Source organism: Etheostoma spectabile, unplaced genomic scaffold (genome assembly GCF_008692095.1).
Source record: "Etheostoma spectabile isolate EspeVRDwgs_2016 unplaced genomic scaffold, UIUC_Espe_1.0 scaffold00018484, whole genome shotgun sequence".
Lineage (NCBI taxonomy): Eukaryota > Metazoa > Chordata > Actinopteri > Perciformes > Percidae > Etheostoma > Etheostoma spectabile.
Window position 1 is genome coordinate 87662 of NW_022604281.1, and position 19316 is coordinate 106977.

At 39.5% G+C, this 19316-nt stretch overlaps 4 non-coding genes across 4 annotated transcripts; 2 read left to right on the plus strand and 2 right to left on the minus strand.

Moving 5' to 3' along the window:
* The first annotated feature begins 247 nt into the window (after positions 1-247).
* trnae-cuc (transfer RNA glutamic acid (anticodon CUC)) lies at positions 248-319 on the plus strand. The gene has a single exon. It is a non-coding gene; the product is annotated as a tRNA-Glu (tRNA).
* Positions 320-727: 408 nt separating this feature from the next.
* Positions 728-801, minus strand: trnan-guu (transfer RNA asparagine (anticodon GUU)). Its single transcript has one exon. It is a non-coding gene; the product is annotated as a tRNA-Asn (tRNA).
* A 10393-nt stretch (positions 802-11194) lies between these two features.
* trnal-aag (transfer RNA leucine (anticodon AAG)) lies at positions 11195-11276 on the plus strand. Its single transcript has one exon. It is a non-coding gene; the product is annotated as a tRNA-Leu (tRNA).
* Positions 11277-15410: 4134 nt separating this feature from the next.
* Positions 15411-15482, minus strand: trnag-ucc (transfer RNA glycine (anticodon UCC)). Its single transcript has one exon. It is a non-coding gene; the product is annotated as a tRNA-Gly (tRNA).
* Between the last annotated feature and the right edge of the window lie 3834 nt (positions 15483-19316).

A 19316-nucleotide genomic window follows, 5' to 3' on the forward strand; every position in this document is an offset into this window, starting at 1 on the left:
AGGTGCATAACAGATTTTTATTCTACATACCTGGAGCGATGCAAAGCAGGGGTGGCCAACTAGTCAAGGAACAGCAAGAGACTTGGTATTTAAGAATACAAACTGACTATGTGACAGATGTGTAATCTGTCATGGCCTTCCTTCTGAAGCTCTAGCCAGGCGCCATTCCTCGCCTAAAACAATATGAGTCATTCCAGTAAGAGAAAAGAAAACTCACATCTGCAAAGATAAATTTGAAAGATGTGACTCCCTGATGGTCTAGTGGCTAGGATTCGGCGCTCTCACCGCCGCGGCCCGGGTTCGATTCCTGGTCAGGGAATGGTCAGGACTTGAGAGACTCAGGTGTGATGTTTGAAAGAATAAGTTCCTGGACTTGATTTTGATTTGTCAAATTCTTCCTCATTAGTTTAAATGAATTGACAACATCAGTTATATGACTTACAGTTCTCAAAGACTCACACTATCTCAACTGGTTATCCTTTAGACAGCTAGTCTCTTTTTCTTTTCTCTCACTTTCTGTCTCTATCTGGCCTAAGTATTTGCTTGTATTACATCAAGTGACCTGCATACCAATGACCGTAAAGATTAATATGTACAGTACATGGTTTTCAGAACTGTACCTTTAGATAAAGGTAAGGCCACTTGGGTTATCTTTGGGCTGCTCTATATTTACCTGCAGAATGATAAACCCTAGAGTTGGCTTACTCCAGGTTATTTAAGCATCTAACGTCCCTGGGTGGACTTGAACCACCATCCTTTCGGTTAACAGCCGACTGCGCTGACCTATTGCGCCACAGAGACTGCTCCTGTCCGCGTTGTTTTGAGCGGGAGCTCGATCTTTAAGCCACAAGCATTCGCTTTATGGCTTTTTGAGGTTGCGCTGCACATGTATGCTTATCAGGCTATATTCCTGTTACTCAGAATTTGGGGAAGCTGACTCATTTGGAAATGTAGAAGCTGGACGTGCATTGTATTGTTCTTAAATGTCACTTGGATTCTGACTTTGAATTCAAATATTTGGCATCCAAGACAATTTGGGAACTGATGATGTATCAGTCAACATGCTGGTGGTTTCTTGGTCACAGCAACAAACTTGATCATTGACATACAGTTACACGCCACGTATCACAAAACTGTTGGGTGGAGCCTTATGTATTTGCTTGGATTACATCAAGTGACCTGCATACCAGAATCAGAATCAGAATCAGAATCAGAATCAGAATCAGAGTCAGCTTTATTCGCCAGGTATGAGGACACATACGAGGAATTTTTCTTTGGAGCATTGTTGCTCACACTGTGCTTACACACAAAACACAAAACAACCGAAACAAAAAAATGTACACACTAGTCTATACACACAATATATACATACTCTAAACAGACTAATACAGAGGCCGTCAGAGATGGCAAAAGTACTCACTGCCCGTGCTCAAGTAGAAGTACAGATAATTGTGTTAACAAATACTCTGGTAAAAGTAGAAGTACTGATTTAACTTCATTACTTATGTTGTTTTTACACTTTTGTTTTTGTACAGACTTAACAACTTTTAAGGCTATTGTCACCGTTTTGACAGAGCCCTGCTTCCAGTCTCTATGCTAAGCTAAACTTGCTGCTGGCTGTAGCCCTTATTTTATCATTATCATTACTTTAATTCTGGTTTTAAGTACACCATGTTTGGTGCAGCCCAAGTTAACTTTAGCATTGTATATTAATATTGTCCCCATCTCAAAATAAAGTTTTCCAATGGGTATTTGTTCCAGTATGGGAATGTAGGCCATCACTTTGTGCCAGAGTCTCGGCCAGAACATCGGCATGAGGTGGAACAACGTACGCAACTCTGCAGGTAAAAGATAACATGAAACCTTGATAATGCAGGGGGGCGATAGAGAGATCTAATAAACCAGGCACTTAACTGAATAAATGATCCAAGCAAGATCAATGTGGGAAGGATTGAGAGGAGGAGGGATGGTTTTGAGGGGGGGTGTTGGAGAGAGAGTTGGGTGTTGGATCCGTGTCCATCAGTTCTCTTCTGTCATTAGACTCTTCTATTGGGTGACAAGTCACCTGTGTCCAAGAAGGAGGGGGCGGTGGTTAGAACATTGCTGCCACTGAACACTGGGCTCTGACTAATGTTGAAGAGCCATTATGCCTATTATTTAACGTCAGGACAAGAGCTCAGTGCACACACTATAGGCTCTCCATACCTCTGTCACTAGGTGCCAGTTCTATGGAAAGTCTATTCTTCTTTGCTGATCATAACTCTCGCTGCAGCATGTGAAGTGTTATATCTTGGGTTGTAAATGCCAATTAACACATTATTTTTTTCCTTTACTGTCCTTTCCTTTGAGTCACCTTTTCCCACTCATCTATGCTCTTCTTCCTCCTTGTCTTCATTACAGGGGACTGCAGGTGCCCAGATGCTTAGCTGGGCTGCATCATGGAAGACACAGGGTAAAAATTCACATCATAGCACACTGATGTGAACAACAAAAACACAACAGACCTGTAAAATTAATCTCTTCTCTGTTTGTTGACAAAATTAAACAGCAAGTCTGTTTTCTTGTCGCTGCAATTTGTTCTGTTCATTTTGCTTAATTAATTCAATTCAATTCAATTTTTCAATTCAATTTTATTTATAGTATCAATTCATAACAAGAGTTATCTCAAGACACTTTACAGATAGAGTGAGTCTAGACCACACTCCAGAATTTACAAGGACCCAACAGTTCTAATAGTTTCCTCCAGAGCAAGCAACAGTGCGACAGTGGCGAGGAAAAACTTCCTTTTAGGCAGAAACCTCGGTCAGACCCAGGCTCTTGGTAGGCGGTGTCTGACGGGCCGGTTGGGGTTAGAATGAAGAGTGGCAATAACAAAAATAGAAAAAATTAGTAGTTTGTAGAAGTTCTTTGTAGTATTTCATGGCATAGCAGGACGCTGTGCGGCATTACAAGGCACAGCAGGACGTAGCAGGACGTAGCAGGACGTAGGCAAGGCAAGGCAAGGCAGCTTTATTTCTATAGCACATTTCAGTTAAAAGTCATAAGCATTAAAAATCAATAAGACACATGAATAGACAGTTAAAAACAAAATAGAAACATTAGGACACATAAAACACAAGAATAAAAGTTACAGTGCAGCATAAGAAAGAAATTAGCATTAATTTAAAGAAAGGCAGCATAAAAAAGGAAGGTCTTCAGCCTTGATTTAAAAGAACTGAGAGTAGCAGCGGATCTACAGGTTTCTGGGAGTTTATTCCAGATAGGAGGAGCATAGAAACTGAAAGCTGCTTCACCCTGTTTAGTTCTGATTCTGGGGACAGAAAGTAGACCTGTCCCAGATGACCTGAGTGGTCTGGGGGGGTCATAGTGTAGTAGCAGATCAGAAATGTATTTTGGACCTAAACCGTTAAGGGATTTATAAACTAGCAAGAGTACTTTGAAATCAATTCTTTGAGACACAGGAAGCCAGTGTAAAGACTTCAGAACTGGAGTGATGTGATCCAGTCTCTTGGTCTTAGTGAGGACTCGAGCAGCAGCGTTCTGAATCAGCTGCAGCTGTCTGATTGATTTTTTAGGGAGACCTGTAAAGACCCCGTTACAGTAGTCAAGTCTACTGAAGATGAAAGCATGGACCAGTTTTTCCAAGTCCTGTTGACACATAAGTCCTTTAACCCTTGATATGTTCTTTAGGTGATAGTAGGCTGACTTTGTTATTGTCTTAATGTGGCTGTTAAAGTTCAGGTCTGAGTCCATGACTACACCAAGATTTCTGGCTTTGTCTGTTGTTTTTAACATTGTTGTTTGAAGCTGAGCGCAGACTTTTAATCGTTCCTCTTTTTTTCCAAAAACAAATACCTCAGTTTTTCCTTCATTTAATTTCAGAAAGTTCTGGCACATCCAGTCGTTAATTTGTTTGATGCAGTTAGTCAGTTTTTGTATTTGACTATAGTCCCCTGGCGATAAGGTTATGTAAATTTGTGTGTCATCCGCATAACTATGGTAACTTATTTTGTTTTTCTCCATAATCTGAGCCAGTGGAAGCATGTAGATGTTAAACAGAAGAGGCCCCAGAATGGAGCCTTGCGGAACTCCGCACGTCATATTTGTACGCTCAGATGCATAATTACCTATTGACACAAAGTAATCCCTATTTTTTAGGTAGGATTCAAACCAGTTTAGTACTAAGCCAGAAAGTCCTACCCAGTTTTCCAATGGTCTAGTAATATGTCATGGTCGACCGTGTCAAATGCAGAACTGAGATCAAGTAATACTAAGATTGAAATTTTGCCATTATCTGTGTTAAGGTGGATGTCATTAAAGACTTTGACAAGAGCCGTTTCAGTGCTGTGGTGTGGTCGGAAACCCGACTGAAAGGTATCAAAACTGTTGCTTAGTGACAAGAAATGGTTGAGTTGTTGAAAAGACTACTTTTTCAATGATTTTACTTAAAAACGGAAGGTTTGATATTGGCCTATAGTTGCTCATTAGTGACTTGTCTAGGTTGTTCTTTTTTAAAAGTGGCTTGATTACTGCAGTTTTCAGGGCCTGTGGAAAGATACCTGAAAGAAGAGACGTGTTCACAATCTGTAGAAGATCAGAAGCCAAACAAGTTGAAACACTTTTGAAAACACCCGTTGGTAGAATATCAAGGCAACAGGAGGAGGATTTCAGATGTTGTATAATGTCCTCCAGGTTTTCATGGTTGATTATATGAAATTATGTCATATTGGAAATAGTTTTGCTTGAACACTGTGACAACACATGTCCTGTACTTGATATGGAGGCACTGACTGTTTGTCTAATCTTCAGAATTTTGTCTTTGAAGAAGGATGCAAAGTCATTGCAGGCTTTGGTAGATAAAAGTTCAGATGCTACTGGCACTGGAGGGTTTGTTAACCTATCAACAGTAGCAAACAAAGCACGTGAATTATTATTGTTTCTAGAGATAATATCAGAGAAGAAGGACCTTCTTGCATTCCTCAGTTCCAAATTATAAATGCGAAGTCTCTCTTTATAGGTGTTATAATGGACCAGGAGATTTGTTTTTCGCCACCTTCGTTCAGCTTTTCGACACTCTCTTTTTTCTGTTCTCACCAGTGGGACATTTCTCCATGGAGACCTTTTCTTACCAGAGACAACTTTGACCTTAGTGGGAGCAATAGCATCAATAACATTTGTAATTTTACAGTTGAAATTATCTACAAGCTCAGTCACTGATAGCCCAGAGAGGGCGGGTGTGGAGGAAAAAAGCTGAATAAATGTTTCACTGGTGTTGTCAGTGATATACCGTTTTCTGATTATCTTTGTTTGGACACTTTTGGGCACAGAGATAGTGCCGTTAAAGAAAACACAGGAATGATCAGACAGAGCAACGTCAGTCACCAAAACCTTGGAAATGTTCAGACCCTTGGAGACAACCAAGTCCAGAGTGTGTCCCTTATTGTGAGTGGGCTCTGTCACATGCTGAGTCAGTCCATAGTTCTCAAAAAACACAACACAGTTCTTTGGTCCCCCTGTCCTGGGGGTTGTCAACATGAATGTTAAAATCACCCGCAATGATTACACAATCAAAGTCAATACAAATTATAGACAGCAGTTCAGTGAAGTCATCAATGAAGGTTGCACAATATTTAGGTGGCCTGTAGATATTTAGAAATATCGCTTGAGGGGAAGATCTTAATTGAAGAGCAACATATTCAAAAGAAACAAAATTTCCATAACATATTTTCGTACAGTGGAATGAGTCATTAAACAAAATAGCAACTCCACCTCCTTTCTTATTCACTCTATTCTCACTCATAAAACTGAAATTTGGGGGAGCTGACTCAATAAGAACAGCAGCGCTGTTATTATGGTCTAACCAGGTTTCAGTTAAAAACATAAAATCTAGATTGTGCTTAATAATAAAATCATTGATTAAAAATGATTTTCCTGCCAAAGACCTGACGTTTAGTAAGGCTAGTGTTAGTGTGTTTTCATTTTTTGGGACAGGCTGTAGCTGACGAGGAATGGATGCTAAATTTGCTAAGTTTGCAGTTAAGTGCTTATTCACCATTCTTTTCCTATTACCTATCACAACATAAATTGAGGAAGAATTGAATCCACAGGGCCCAGGCTTGTCTTCGAAGAAGTCATTAGTATCACTAGTCCTGCAGCCAAGGCCCGGCATATATCAGATAGTGCTTGCCAGATTTTGCACACAAGCGTCCTTATCAGTCTGGGGGGAAGGAGTTTTCTGACATCCTGGTAGTGGTGCTTGGCGTTTTACTTTTGCCCGGGGTTGAGCCATGGGGGTAGGAAGGGGTGTATAATTGATGGGAGAAAGGGAAAGGGAGTGTGGAGACATCAGTAGAGACAGCGATGAATCCTCAGAAGGTTCGGGGTTGGTAGGGGGGTTTGAGGGGTGCTGGACGGGTGAAGAGGGGAGTGGAGGTTTCGTGTCTCTGCTCTCTGGTCTCCCAGGGTCAAATCTTTGCACAGGTGGGGGCTGTGCTGGATCACTGCCGCACTTTGTTGTGTCTTCCTTTTGTTTTGATTCGTCTTGTCTCGTGTCCTTGGCAGAGGAAGCAGATGTGTAGCGCAGAAAGTAAAGCAGATTAGAGGTGAACAGCTTTACTCCTGGTTTGTTAAGGGAAAGTATCTGCTTTAAAAAGATGTCTGCGCTCCCAGAAAATGTTAAAATTGTCAATGAACTGCAAAGAATGGACGGTACATTCAGCTGAAAGCCATTTGTTTAGTGCCAACAGCCGGCTGAATCTCTCATCTCCTCTTCTGACTGGCGGTATAGGGCCACTGATAAACACATCTGCGTTTAGGGGGCTGACACTGTCCAGCAGTTCCCTAAACTCCAGTTTCTGCAATTCAGACTGTTGCTTTACAACATCACGTGACCCGATATGCAGAATAATGTTCTTCACAGTTGGGTGTGCTGCCACGATAGCTGGGATTTTTTGGGTCAAGTTAGACACCGTGTCTTTGGGAAAACAGAGTATTTTGGTGTTTTTACTGTTTTTTAAATCTTCTACAGCAGAGTCACCCACAATCAGGGTTTGAGGCCCAGTTGTTAGCTTTTTACTTTTTGAATTGCTCTCAGTCCTTACCCTGCTGTGTGGTGATGAGACGCAGTCCCGGTCATCAGATGTCTGTCCAGCGTCTTGCAGCAGAGGAGCAAATCTGTTATCCACTTGCACACCAGGTTGTTGGGGGGGCATTTTGTTGCTTATTTTCCCTTTTGCAGCTGTCCACGGCTGTGTCCTACTAGGTACAGGGGTTGAAGAGGCGCTCTGCCCGGATGATAATGCAGGCCAGCCGGTCATATCACAAATCTCAGGGCGCTGTGCCCTGCCCGTTAGTCGTCCTCCCATTTCCCAGGAAAATGATTTAGTCTTAGGCTTCGCACCAGACGAGTTCCAGGGAGGACTGCCACTTGTTGATTTATTACCAGTTCCACCCTCCTGTTTCTTTGTAGTCTTGTTGGTGCTAATTAGCCGTGTGTTAGCATGCTTCTGTCCATTGTTATGGGTCCATGGTAAAGTGGTGTCATTTCCACAAGATCATGGAAAGAAGAATGTCATTGCTGACTCTGATGAGTAACGGTTTTAAGAGGGAGGGTGTGTGACGAAGTGGGTTTGCTCACCACTTGTCCCATACAGGTCATTAGTAAAGTAAACACACAGTCACGTTAGTTTCAGTTCCATTTTATTAGGTTGCAAGTTGAAACGTGGTTTTCCCTGTATTGATACTTACAATTGTTTGTTCCTTTGTTCAGTTCCACCATGCAAGACAATTGGTAGGGGAGGGGCCGGCCTAAGTATTTCCTGTTTTATAGGAATAGGGTGGTCATGGATGACATCACCGGGCCAAACCAAGTAGAGGGTTTTCTTTTGTATAGGAATGTTTATTTTGGTTGTTTTTGGTCATTGTATAAAAAAGGTATGCAAAATCCTGACCTGTTTTGTAGTCAGCAGGATAGGAGGGAACTGGTGACCAAGTTCCATAGGTTAAGAGATGGCAAGGTATTAATGTTATGGAGTAGATCAACCTGCTTTAGGATGGGATGGACTGAAGCAGTGGGGTGGGAATTGACAACCCTATATAAATGGGGGGATTTGTGCTCCTGGGAGGAGAGAGGGAGGTGAGGCTGTGCTGACAGGAACATGTGCCTGTTATTGCTACTATTAGTTTAATGTGCCACTGTCTTTAAGTTTGATGGGTTAATTATCCGTGTACTGCAGACCATGGAAATAAACTAATCACCTTTGAAAATGTGCAATGTTCGAGTCTGCCAACCTACCGCCATCCTAGCCACTCTGGCTAACTCTCCACGAATGTGTTAAACTAAAAAGAAGACACACAAGACCAAAAACAAACAAATTAACTACAGCTATTCTGATATTCCTGACCAGGCTGATGCCTGTTGGCCTGTAACCCCCCCCCCAAATCATCAGTGTCCTGTATCAAAAACAAAAACAAAACACAAGTGCATGAACAGGAATTAATTACAAATGATTACAATAATACAGTACCGATGCAGTAATGAATGGGTACAACATGAACACATGATTTAGGAAACGTTGCTGGTTTTCAGACCTAAAGTGGATCAGCTGCTGTGTCCTCCTTTCAAGTAAGATGGCGTTCTCCCTTGATTTTCTTCATTCATTGTCTATGGTTCCTAGGGCCATACACCCCTTGCCCCTTGATCAAAAACATTATTGGGACAGCACTCACGTGAACGCTCAAGACGTAGGGAAAGGGGTAGGGGTAAGATAGAGAAATGAGATTCAGCCTAAGACCTCTTGTGTTAATCTGACTGATAGGGTTATGGAACATAGTAGTAGACCAAGGCCTCCTGTGGTAATCTGACTTGAAGGGTTCTGGAGCGTAGTGTTAGACTAAGACCTCCTGTGACACAAACTAAGCAGTATGCTCTCCCTTTTATACCTCAGGCTATTGTAGACAGCACAACAACCACTTCAAACATACACATTTTACAGTTTTTATTGTACTTTATCTATACAATATTAATGCTCCAGTTTTAATGGGTGTTACAGCGGGGATGAGCACTCTAATTTCCATTTTAATGGATGAAATAAACATAACATAAAGACTGTACCCTTCAGCAGGAGGAAACATTTCACAAACAGATGCATTGTTAATTTTCAATAGGCTGAGAGTGGACTTTATATGGAGACAAAGCATAGCAATTAGCAGAGGATGGTTTTGACCCATCGACCTCTGGGTTATGGGCCCAGCACTCTTCCGCTGCGCCACTCTGCTCTGCTAGACAAGGCCACGGGTTCAAATAAGCAGGTAAATCACCGTAGTTTTAGATGTTTAAATGTGCGCACAAGAAAGCTAAGAGATTACTGTGGGGAAATGGAGACTGGCTAGAGACTGAAGATTTTAAACATTGTAAAAAATGTATGAAACATATGAACACGTTAAACATATACGGGCACATAATATATACCTACAGTCTCAGTCCTTGGATGGTATAGGTAGCGTATCGCTACCGTGACGGCTGACATGCGCCCCGTCACAGTTACCGACAATTTTGTCAATGAATGAATATTTCACATTGAACACTTACGATTGGGTGGTCATTAAAAACAGGGCATTGCAAGTACAGATATAAAATCCAGAGTCAGAAAGGGGTCTTTAGGTACTTCACTAAGCTATGTCACAAGGAATAACCTCATCCAAACGCCATGTTGTCAAATTAGTTATCTTCCAGCAATGTAACATTTGCAAATTGCAGTGGTGGGATTAGAACCCAAGCCTCCAGAGAGACTGGAGTCTTAATCCAGCACCTTAGACCACTCGGCCAGACTACCTGCACATGACTACGGTTCACATCATAACACACACAGGGACCTTAACTAACGTAATGCTTGTTAACTGTTATCACTCTTTGTCATTTGTCTCTGGCATTGTTGATTATTAGAATATTGTAACCAGCATTAAGTGAGTAGGTTTAGGTCTGTGTGAATATGGGCTGAGCATTTACCTGGACTGAATTTGTGAACATCTTCTTTTGCATATTCACTGTAAAGAGCCATTACTCCTCCAACTGCCAACTATTGTTCCAGAGACAATAGGATATACAGTTTTAGATTGCAAGGTAACTGTCAAAGACCAAAGACTTCATTGAAATACCTCAAGTGATCAAAACAGTTTGTCAAAATGGGAAAGGTCAGGTTTTTTATTGCAAATTCCAGCACAGTTCTAAAATTATTCTTTAAAATATGTCCATTTACCATTCAAAAAAAAAGTACAATCATGAAACACATACTATTTAGATAGAATGATCTTGTTCAGGTGGCAATGAAATGATTCCAGAGACGTGGACCCTCTGGCACAGCGATACTTGGTCAGGACAACACCCCCCTTCTTGATATTACCCGTCTCTGTATGAAGCTGCACACCAGGCAGGTCCTGGATGCACTTGATGTTTTGTTACTGCACACGCCAGACATCACAAAACTGTTGGGTGGAGCCTCATGTATTTGCTTGTATTACATCAAGTGACCTGCATACCAATGACCACAAAGTTTTATATTTACATGGTTTCTAAAGGCCACTTGGGTGATCTTTGGGCTGCTCTATGGTCTTCAGCTGGAGGATAAATCCCAGAGTTGGCACACAATTCAGGTTATCAAAGCACACACATCCGTGGGTGGACTTGAACCACCATCCTTTAAGCTAATAGCCGACTGCGCTGACTTATTGCGCCACAGAGACTACGCCTGTCTGATGTGTAATGAGCGGGAGTTCGATCTTTAAGCCACAAGCATTTGCTTTATGGCTTTTTGAGGTTGAGCTGCACATGTATGCTTATCAGGCTATTTTCCTGTTTATATTTCCTTAGAAATTGGGGAAGCTGACTCATGCGGAAATGTAGAAGCTGGACGTGCATTGTATTGTTCTTACATCTCAAATGGATTCTGACTTTGAATTCAAATATTTGGCATCCAAGAAAATTTTTAAACTGATGATGCATCAGTCATTTTGCTGGTGGTTTCTTGGTCACAGCAACAAGCTTGATCATTGACATACAGTTGCCCGCCACATATCTCAAAACTGTTGGATGGGGCCGTATTTGCTTGTATTACATAAAGCTTTCCAATAACATTAACAAGCATAACGTTGATTACGGGGCCTGTGTTTGTCATGATGTGGAAATTTGATAATTGCAGGTAGTGTGGCCGAGTGGTCTAAGGCGCTGGATTAAGGCTTCAGTCTCTCTGGAGGTGTGGGTTCAAATCCCACCACTGCCATTTAGTTAGTTTAATAGTTTATTTGAACATAAAAAAACAACAACATTAAAATAAAAGATGTATATACATGCATTACTGCATACATATATAATTAAAATGACATAATTAAGGTAAAATAAGGTCATGTACTTTTTAGCACAGTCTTGCAATATTGAAAGTCATTCAAACGCAACAAAATTTTTTCCATGTTCAAAAGGAGTAGGAAGAAGTTGATAAACAACTTATCAGGTCCGACCCCCTTTCTCTACTTTTATCCTTTAGTAAATCTTATTCTTCAGTTATTTACACATTATTATTTACACATCCTAGACACAGATGCATACATACACAAACACTTATAAACCCTCTTTTTTATTATATATATTAAATATATTAATATATAGACATACCAGCATATAAATGCCAAGAAACCATACAGTCTACTACAATACCATCACTTCAAGTCCTTTTCGTATCCCTTTAATATATTCATTTTAAATAATCTCTTGAAATTACTCATTGTTATAGATGATTTCATCTCTTCACTGCAGCTGTTCCATAAAGTAACTCCTTTAGTTGAGATGCAGTGATATTTAGCATTAGTTCTTATAGGTTTGTTTTATATACATATATTCCTCTTAAATGATGTTTGCTCTCTCTTATTTGGAACAACCCTTGGACACTGTTTGACAGCTGATGATTATTTATTTTGTACATAATTTGTGCAGTTTTAAAGTCAACAATATCTCTGAATTTTAGTGCTTTTAATTTAATAAACAGTGGATTAGTTGGTGCTCTATAAGTGGTTTTATTTACAATTCTTAAGGCTCTCTTTTGAAGAATGAATATAGGTTCAGTGTTGGTTTTGTAAGTGTTTCCCCATATCTCCAAACAATAAGTAATGTATGGAAGTATGAAGGAACAATACAGCATATATAATGAGCGCTGGTTTAATAAATAATTGGTTTTATACAGTATAGCAATTGATTTAGATATTTTACCATTAATATAGCGTATATGTGGCTTCCAACATAATTTTTCGTCGATTATGACGCCCAGAAATTTAAGTTCTTTTACTCTTTCAATTTCAATATCATTTATCATAAGTTTTTTGTGTAAGGTTGTGTTACGATTACCAAAAATTATAAATTTAGTTTTACTTAAGTTTAATGTTAGTTTATTAGCATAAAACCAGCTCTTCATCTTTTTTAATTCATTTTCTGCTGAATCCAAGAGTTGTTCCAAATTTTCCCCAGAACAGATTAAATTAGTATCATCAGCAAATAAAATGGTTGTCAGTGTTTTTGACACCTCCCATATATTATTTATATACAAGTTAAACAACAATGGCCCCAACACTGACCCCTGGGGGACCCCACAGGTGATTTTCTTTATCTTTGATTTATGGTTTTGCAATTCAACATATTGTGTTCTGTTCTGTAAGTAGCTATTTAACCATGAAAGTGCAGTCCCCCTAATTCCATATTTGCGTAATTTCATGATCAGTAAATTGTGGTCTACTGTATCAAATGCCTTCTTAAGATCCAAGAATATCCCCACTGCATATTTGTTTTGTTCTATTGCTGTTGATATTTCTTCTACAAACTGTATAATTGCGTGTGAAGTTGTCCTATTAGCCCTGAAACCATATTGCTGATCACAAAGAATATTATGTTTAGTAATGAAGCTATCAATCCTTGTAGAAAATATTTTTTCTAATATTTTGAGAATTGGGAGAGCAGTGAAACAGGTCTATAGTTTGATAGTGTATGTTTTTCACCAGCCTTGTATATTGGTATCACCTTTGCCATTTTCATTTTATCTGGAAAGACTCCAGTTTTTAGAGATTGATTACATACATGCGTTAGAGGTTTGGCAACACAGCCAATAATACTTTTGACCATGAACATGTCAATACCATTCCAGTTGGTGGACTTTTTACTCTTAAATTTGTTAACGATCTCAATAATTTCTTTTTCATCAGTTCCCTTAATAAACACAGATTCATTCATTTTTACATTCTTGCTTAACACATCATTCATATTGTCAGTCTTTGCAAACTCTTCAGCTAAACCTGGACCTACTCCAACAAAATAATCATTAAATTCATTTGAAGCTAAGTTCATATCCTTAACCTCTATATTGTTTTTGTCAGGAAATAGTTAGTGTCTACTTTTGTGCCTTTATTATTCTTGATAATTTCATTCAGTACCTTCCAGGTGTTTCTTATATTACTTTTGTTGTCCTCTAGTAATTTACCATAATATTTCTTTTTATTGCTTCTCATGATTCTGGTCAGTTTGTTTTTGTATACCTTGTATTTATTTTCTGCATCTTTTGTCCTCTTCTTTAAAAACTCTCTATATAATACATTTTTCTTTTTACATGCATTTAATATTCCGTTAGTTAGCCACGGTTTATCTTCAGATTTCTGTTTTACCTTTTTCTTTACTAGAGGACAGTTTTTTTCATAAAGTGATGTTACAAGAGCCAAGAATGAATCATAAGCTTCATTCACATTATCTACGTACACTTTACCCCAGTCTTGCTTCATTAAGTCCTCTTTAAATGTCTTGATGTTTTCTTGGTTTCTGTGTCTGGTCATTGTGTAAATAGGGTTGTCCTTCCTGGTCCTGGTGTAGTTGCTGTCATAAACTGTAAATATTGGTAGGTGGTCACTGATATCGTTTATTAGTAATCCACTCACTGTATTGTTATGTATGCTGTTTGTAAATATATTGTCTATTAGTGTTGCACAGTGAGAAGTAATTCGGCTGGGTCTGGTAATTTGGGATTGAGGCCTAGACTAAACACAGTGTTGATAAATTCCTCTGTCATTTTATGGTTATTTGGATTTAACAAGTCAATATTGAAGTCCCCACAGATGAACATAACTTTTTGACTAGTTTTTGTAAATGTCTCTTCCATCCAGTCCTTAAAAGTGTCAATATTCGAACCTGGTGACCTGTATATGCAACTTACAATGATGTTTTTCTTCTTTTCCATACTTATTTCTATTGTGACACATTCCAATAAATTATTCACCGCCATTGACATTTTTTCCACCCCCTTGTAATTTAAATCCCTATCCACATACAGTATCACACCACCCCCACTCTTGTTTACTCTGTTAATAGAAAACATTTCATATCCTTCAATTCCAAAATCTGATTCTTTTTCACTGTTTATCCAAGTTTCTGTTATTGCAATTATGTTAAAGTGCTGTTTCAATTGCTTTAGATAGTGTTTGATACTGTGAAAGTTGGCATACAGACTTCTGCTGTTAAAGTGGATAATGGATAATTGCTGTCCGGTCTTGATTGACCTATTAAATTGTTCATCAGTGTAATAGTTGCAGTTATTGTTTATGTTAGCAAAGAAATTGTTCTCAGGATCAATGTCATTTTCCATATCCTGTGAGTGATGTTCGGTGTACTGGAAGGTGTTCAGTTCCAGGTGCTCATATTCAACCAGACTTTGTAATGAGTGACTATCTCCAGTATGTGTGTGTATTTTATTTAGTGACATAGTGAGATAAAAGTTTCAAAATTTCATAGGCCTACCTGTTTATGTATTAACGTTAGCTGGCCTTGGTTGTTTTGGTGTGCTGGACCGGGGATGAATGATCAATTTATCCTGTCGTAAATAGGCAATGTCCCCCCTTTCTCTCGCCGCTCTTAAATCCGGCATGAGTTCTTTCCTTTTACTTCTGATTGCCTCCGTGAAGTCTTCGTTAATGTATATTCTGGAACCTTTCAGATTTCTGGTTTTCTGTAGTATTTCCGTTCTGTTCTTGTGCCTTAGGAATTTTACCACAATTGGCCTAGGTCGGTCTCCTCCGGGTTTTCCTGTGCGGTGGGCCCTTTTTTTGCATATATTACATAGCTGGAAGCCAACCAATGTGATGTCTTACAGCTGTGGCATTTGGCCTGAACTTGGTGAAGTAACTAGAATCATCCATCAATAACTTTGCTGAGATTAGAAAATCAACAAATAATTGTGATAATTAATCGTGATCTCCATATTGATCAAAGTCATTATCATTTTGGCCATAATCATGCTGCTCAAAGAGATTTTATCAAACCAGGTTGGGCAAGTGACCTTTCTGCTGACTTCTTGTAAAAAAAGAATGTACCACAACCCAAAAACAGTTACTGCGATGGCTGGGAATCGAACCCAGGTCAACTGCTTGGAAGGCAGCTATGCTCACCACTATACCACCATCGCTGGATAACGTGAAGTTCACTTCAAATCTTGTAATACATTTGGGCATTGAGACATGTTCAAATCTGGCTCGAAGAAGCAGTCTTTTCCAGAGTTTTTTATTGTATTTAGAAGCGGGCTGGATGCTAGTAAGCTTATGCTAGCTTTCATGCTACATAACTAAGACAGAGTCATCTGGGGATAGACTTTAATGCTTTACAAACACCAAAGCAAGTAAGCACTGTGACTAACATTACTCTTCTGAAGTGATTTTGGAGAGGGACATTAGGTAGAAATATGCTGGTTGACTAGCATGACACCATTGTATTCATATAATAATCAATCCAGGTTAACGTGAATGACAGTGACTGCATGTTGCTTCCTCTAAATTTAAGGTTGTGGTTGACTAGCGGGGTCAGCTCGATAGTTTGACAAATTGATCAGACCTGCACGTCATGCACACTAGAAACAAACCGTGTATCCAAGAACAGTTCAGTCAGTGGAAATGACGTTCAGACACAGCCATCTATAGTAGATTAGTGTTACGTTTCCAGTGTCGCGGCTCCGAACCAAAACGTTAGTTGGGACAGACGGAACGCTTGTTTCTTTAGGATAACTATATTAGCTTTAGACCGGCTGGTAGCAGCTTTGTGCTTGGTTCTTCAGGCTGACTATATTAGCTTTAGCCTGGCTGGTAGCAGCTTTCTGCTTGTTTCTTGAAGCTAACTATATTAGCTTTAGACCGGCTGGTAGCAGCTTTCTGCTGGTTTCTTTAAGCTAACTATATTAGCTTCAGCCTGGCTAGTAGCAGCTTTCCGCTTGTTTTTTGGGGCAAACTATATTAGCTTTAGCCTGGCTGGTAACAGCTTTCTGCTTGTTTCTTTGGGCTAACTGTATTAATTTTAGCCTGTTTGGTAGCAACTTTCTGCTTTTTTCTCTGGGCTAACTGTATTAGCTTGAGCCTGGCTGGTAGCAACTTTCTGCTTGTTTCTTTGGGCTAACTATATTAGCTTTAGCCTGGCTGGTAGCAGCTTTCTGCTGGTTTCTTTAAGCTAACTATATTAGCTTTAGCTTGGATGATAGCAGCTTTCTGCGGTGGGAAATGTCCGGGAGACGTTGTGATTATGTTGCCTTAATCGGGGGATTTAGTTTGTATTTGTAGAGAACATAAAACACCAACTACTGTAGCGTCCCTGACTACCCATGAAAACTATGACATCACTGTATCAGCGGCAGCTGCTGCCTCCGGTACTTTTCTACACACGAAGAGCCTCACTTCCCATAACAATAACGTCACATCCACACGTTGCTCACATGGCTACCTGTCTTAAAGGGGAATGGTCGGATGGTAATAATCATGTAAAGGAGAAACGGTGAAAGGTTACTTTTCTATCAAGCAGCAAAAAAGTATTAACGTCAACATCGTAACGTCCTGCAATGTGACTTTCACGCATGCGCACATCGCGATGTCAATGCTAAAACACAATATTGTTCAGCCCTATCTGACGGTATACTTCAGTAAGCTAGTTTGCCACTTTTATCTTGGGTAATGCCTCATGTAAGTATATCTTAGTTTATTTAGATACCCAACATAGGTTATACTACGTACACTGTATAACAATACATTACGTGTTTCTTTATTTCATCTTACATTTTTGCTAGCCTGTTGTGTAGTTATATTGTTTTTACAATTATCTTTGTTTAATATCTGTGACTCATTACTATCTAAGTAACTGGTCATTATGTTTTCTCCCAGTTTCACCCTTTGTAACTCAAATAAACGTGTTACAAGGATCCCGGTCGCCAGTGCTTGATGGTGGAAGGTGTTTAGCTGTTGGTCAGATTACACAGCGTTACGTACGTGAAGGACAAGACATATTTCATGGTAAGTATTTCCAGGTAATCTCTGCACCTCTAATCTCTGCACCTCTGTTATTCTAATATTACCATGTAATAAAATTGAAACAAGCAGTTTTGCATTTTCCACCACTGATTCATGGTTGTTTGACAGTAACTACCAGAAGCATTTCCAGGTAATCACTACACCTCTGTCATTGTAATATTACTACGTAATAAAATAGAAACAGGTAGTTTTGCATTTTCCACCACTGATTCATGGTTTTTATTTCAGAAACTACCGGAAGCATTTCCAAGTAATCACTACACCTCTGTTTTGGTATTATTACCATGTAATTAAATCGAAACAGGCAGTTTTGCATTTTGCACCACTGCCTTCTAAATCTCTAACCATGCGCCATTTCTTGCCTAAAACAATATAACCAACAATATGTTAAATTAAATTTGATAGATGTAACTCCCTGATGGTCTAGTGGCTAGGATTTGGCGCCCTCACCGTTGCGGCCGGGGTTCAATTCCCGGTCAGGGAATGGTCAGGACTTGACAGATACAGATTTAAAAGAGTAAGTTTTTGGTTGATTTGTCAAATTCTCCCTCATTAGTTTAACGTTTTAAAGAGTACCATTTCCTTTAAATCAGACCCCGACAGTGGATGTATCCTTTTGTCATCATTGATGGGTCATAAACACTTCATCTGCCTCCATCTCAATAACAATTCTTTTCATTTTTTCAAGCAGTAACTAAACCCCTAACCAACATTTTTAACTGAAAACCAATGTATGGGAGTGTCAAGTAATGTTATTGTTGGATTCAGGTCCAAATTTTGACATTTTAGCGCAATGCAAAGGTGCATAACAGATTTTTTTTCTACATACCTGGAGCGATGCAAAGCAGGGGTGGCCAACTAGTCAAGGAACAGCAAGAGACTTGGTATTTAAGACTACAAACTGACTATGTGACAGATGTCTAATCTGTCAAGTCCTGCCTTCTGAAGCTCTAGCCAGGCGCCATTCCTCTCCTAAAACAATATGAGTCATTCCAGTAAGTGAAAAGAAAACTCACATCTACAAAGACAAATTTGAAAGAAGTCACTCCCTGATGGTCTAGTGGCTAGGATTCGGCGCTCTCACCGCCGCGGCCTGGGTTCGATTCCCGGTCAAGGAATAGTCAGGACGTGAGAGACTCAGGTGTGATGTTTGAAAGAATAAGTTCCTGGACTTAATTTTGATTTGTCAAATTCTTCCTCATTAGTTTAAATGAACTGACAACATCAGTTATATGACTTACAGTTCTCAAAGACGCACACAATCTCAACTGGTTATCCTTTAGACACCTAGTCTCTTTTTCTTTTCTCTCACTTTTTGTCTCTGTCTGGCCTTATGTATTTGCTTGTATTACATCAAGTGACCTGCATACCAATGACCGTAAAGATTAATATGTACAGTACATGGTTTTCAGAACTGTACCTTCAGATAAAGGTAAGGCCACTTGGGTTATCTTTGGGCTGCTCTATATTCACCTGCAGAATGATAAACCCTAGAGTTGGCTTACTCCAGGTTATTTAAGCAACAAACGTCCCTGGGTGGACTTGAACCACCATCCTTTCGGTTAACAGCCAACTGCGCTGACCCATTGCGAACAAGGTGAGGGCCATGTGGGGCCTCTGAGCATCATTTATAGACTAATTAATTATTCTCGAGTCAAATTTTGATTGGAAAACACATACTAACATGAACATAGAAGGGCCATGTCGGGCCTCTGAGCATCACTTATAGACCCAGTAATTATTCTCAAGTCAATCTTTTTATTGGAAAACACATACTTACATGACCATAGAATGTTTTTAGTTTTCTCCTTTTAAGTAATGCATATTAGTATCTCCATACTTCCAGCCAAAAATCTCCTATATTACTGACACATTTCATCTCTCCTCCATCTGTACAGGCTTGGCAATATACTTAAAATATAAAAGTAAAAGTAGCCTTATGAATGACAAAGCTA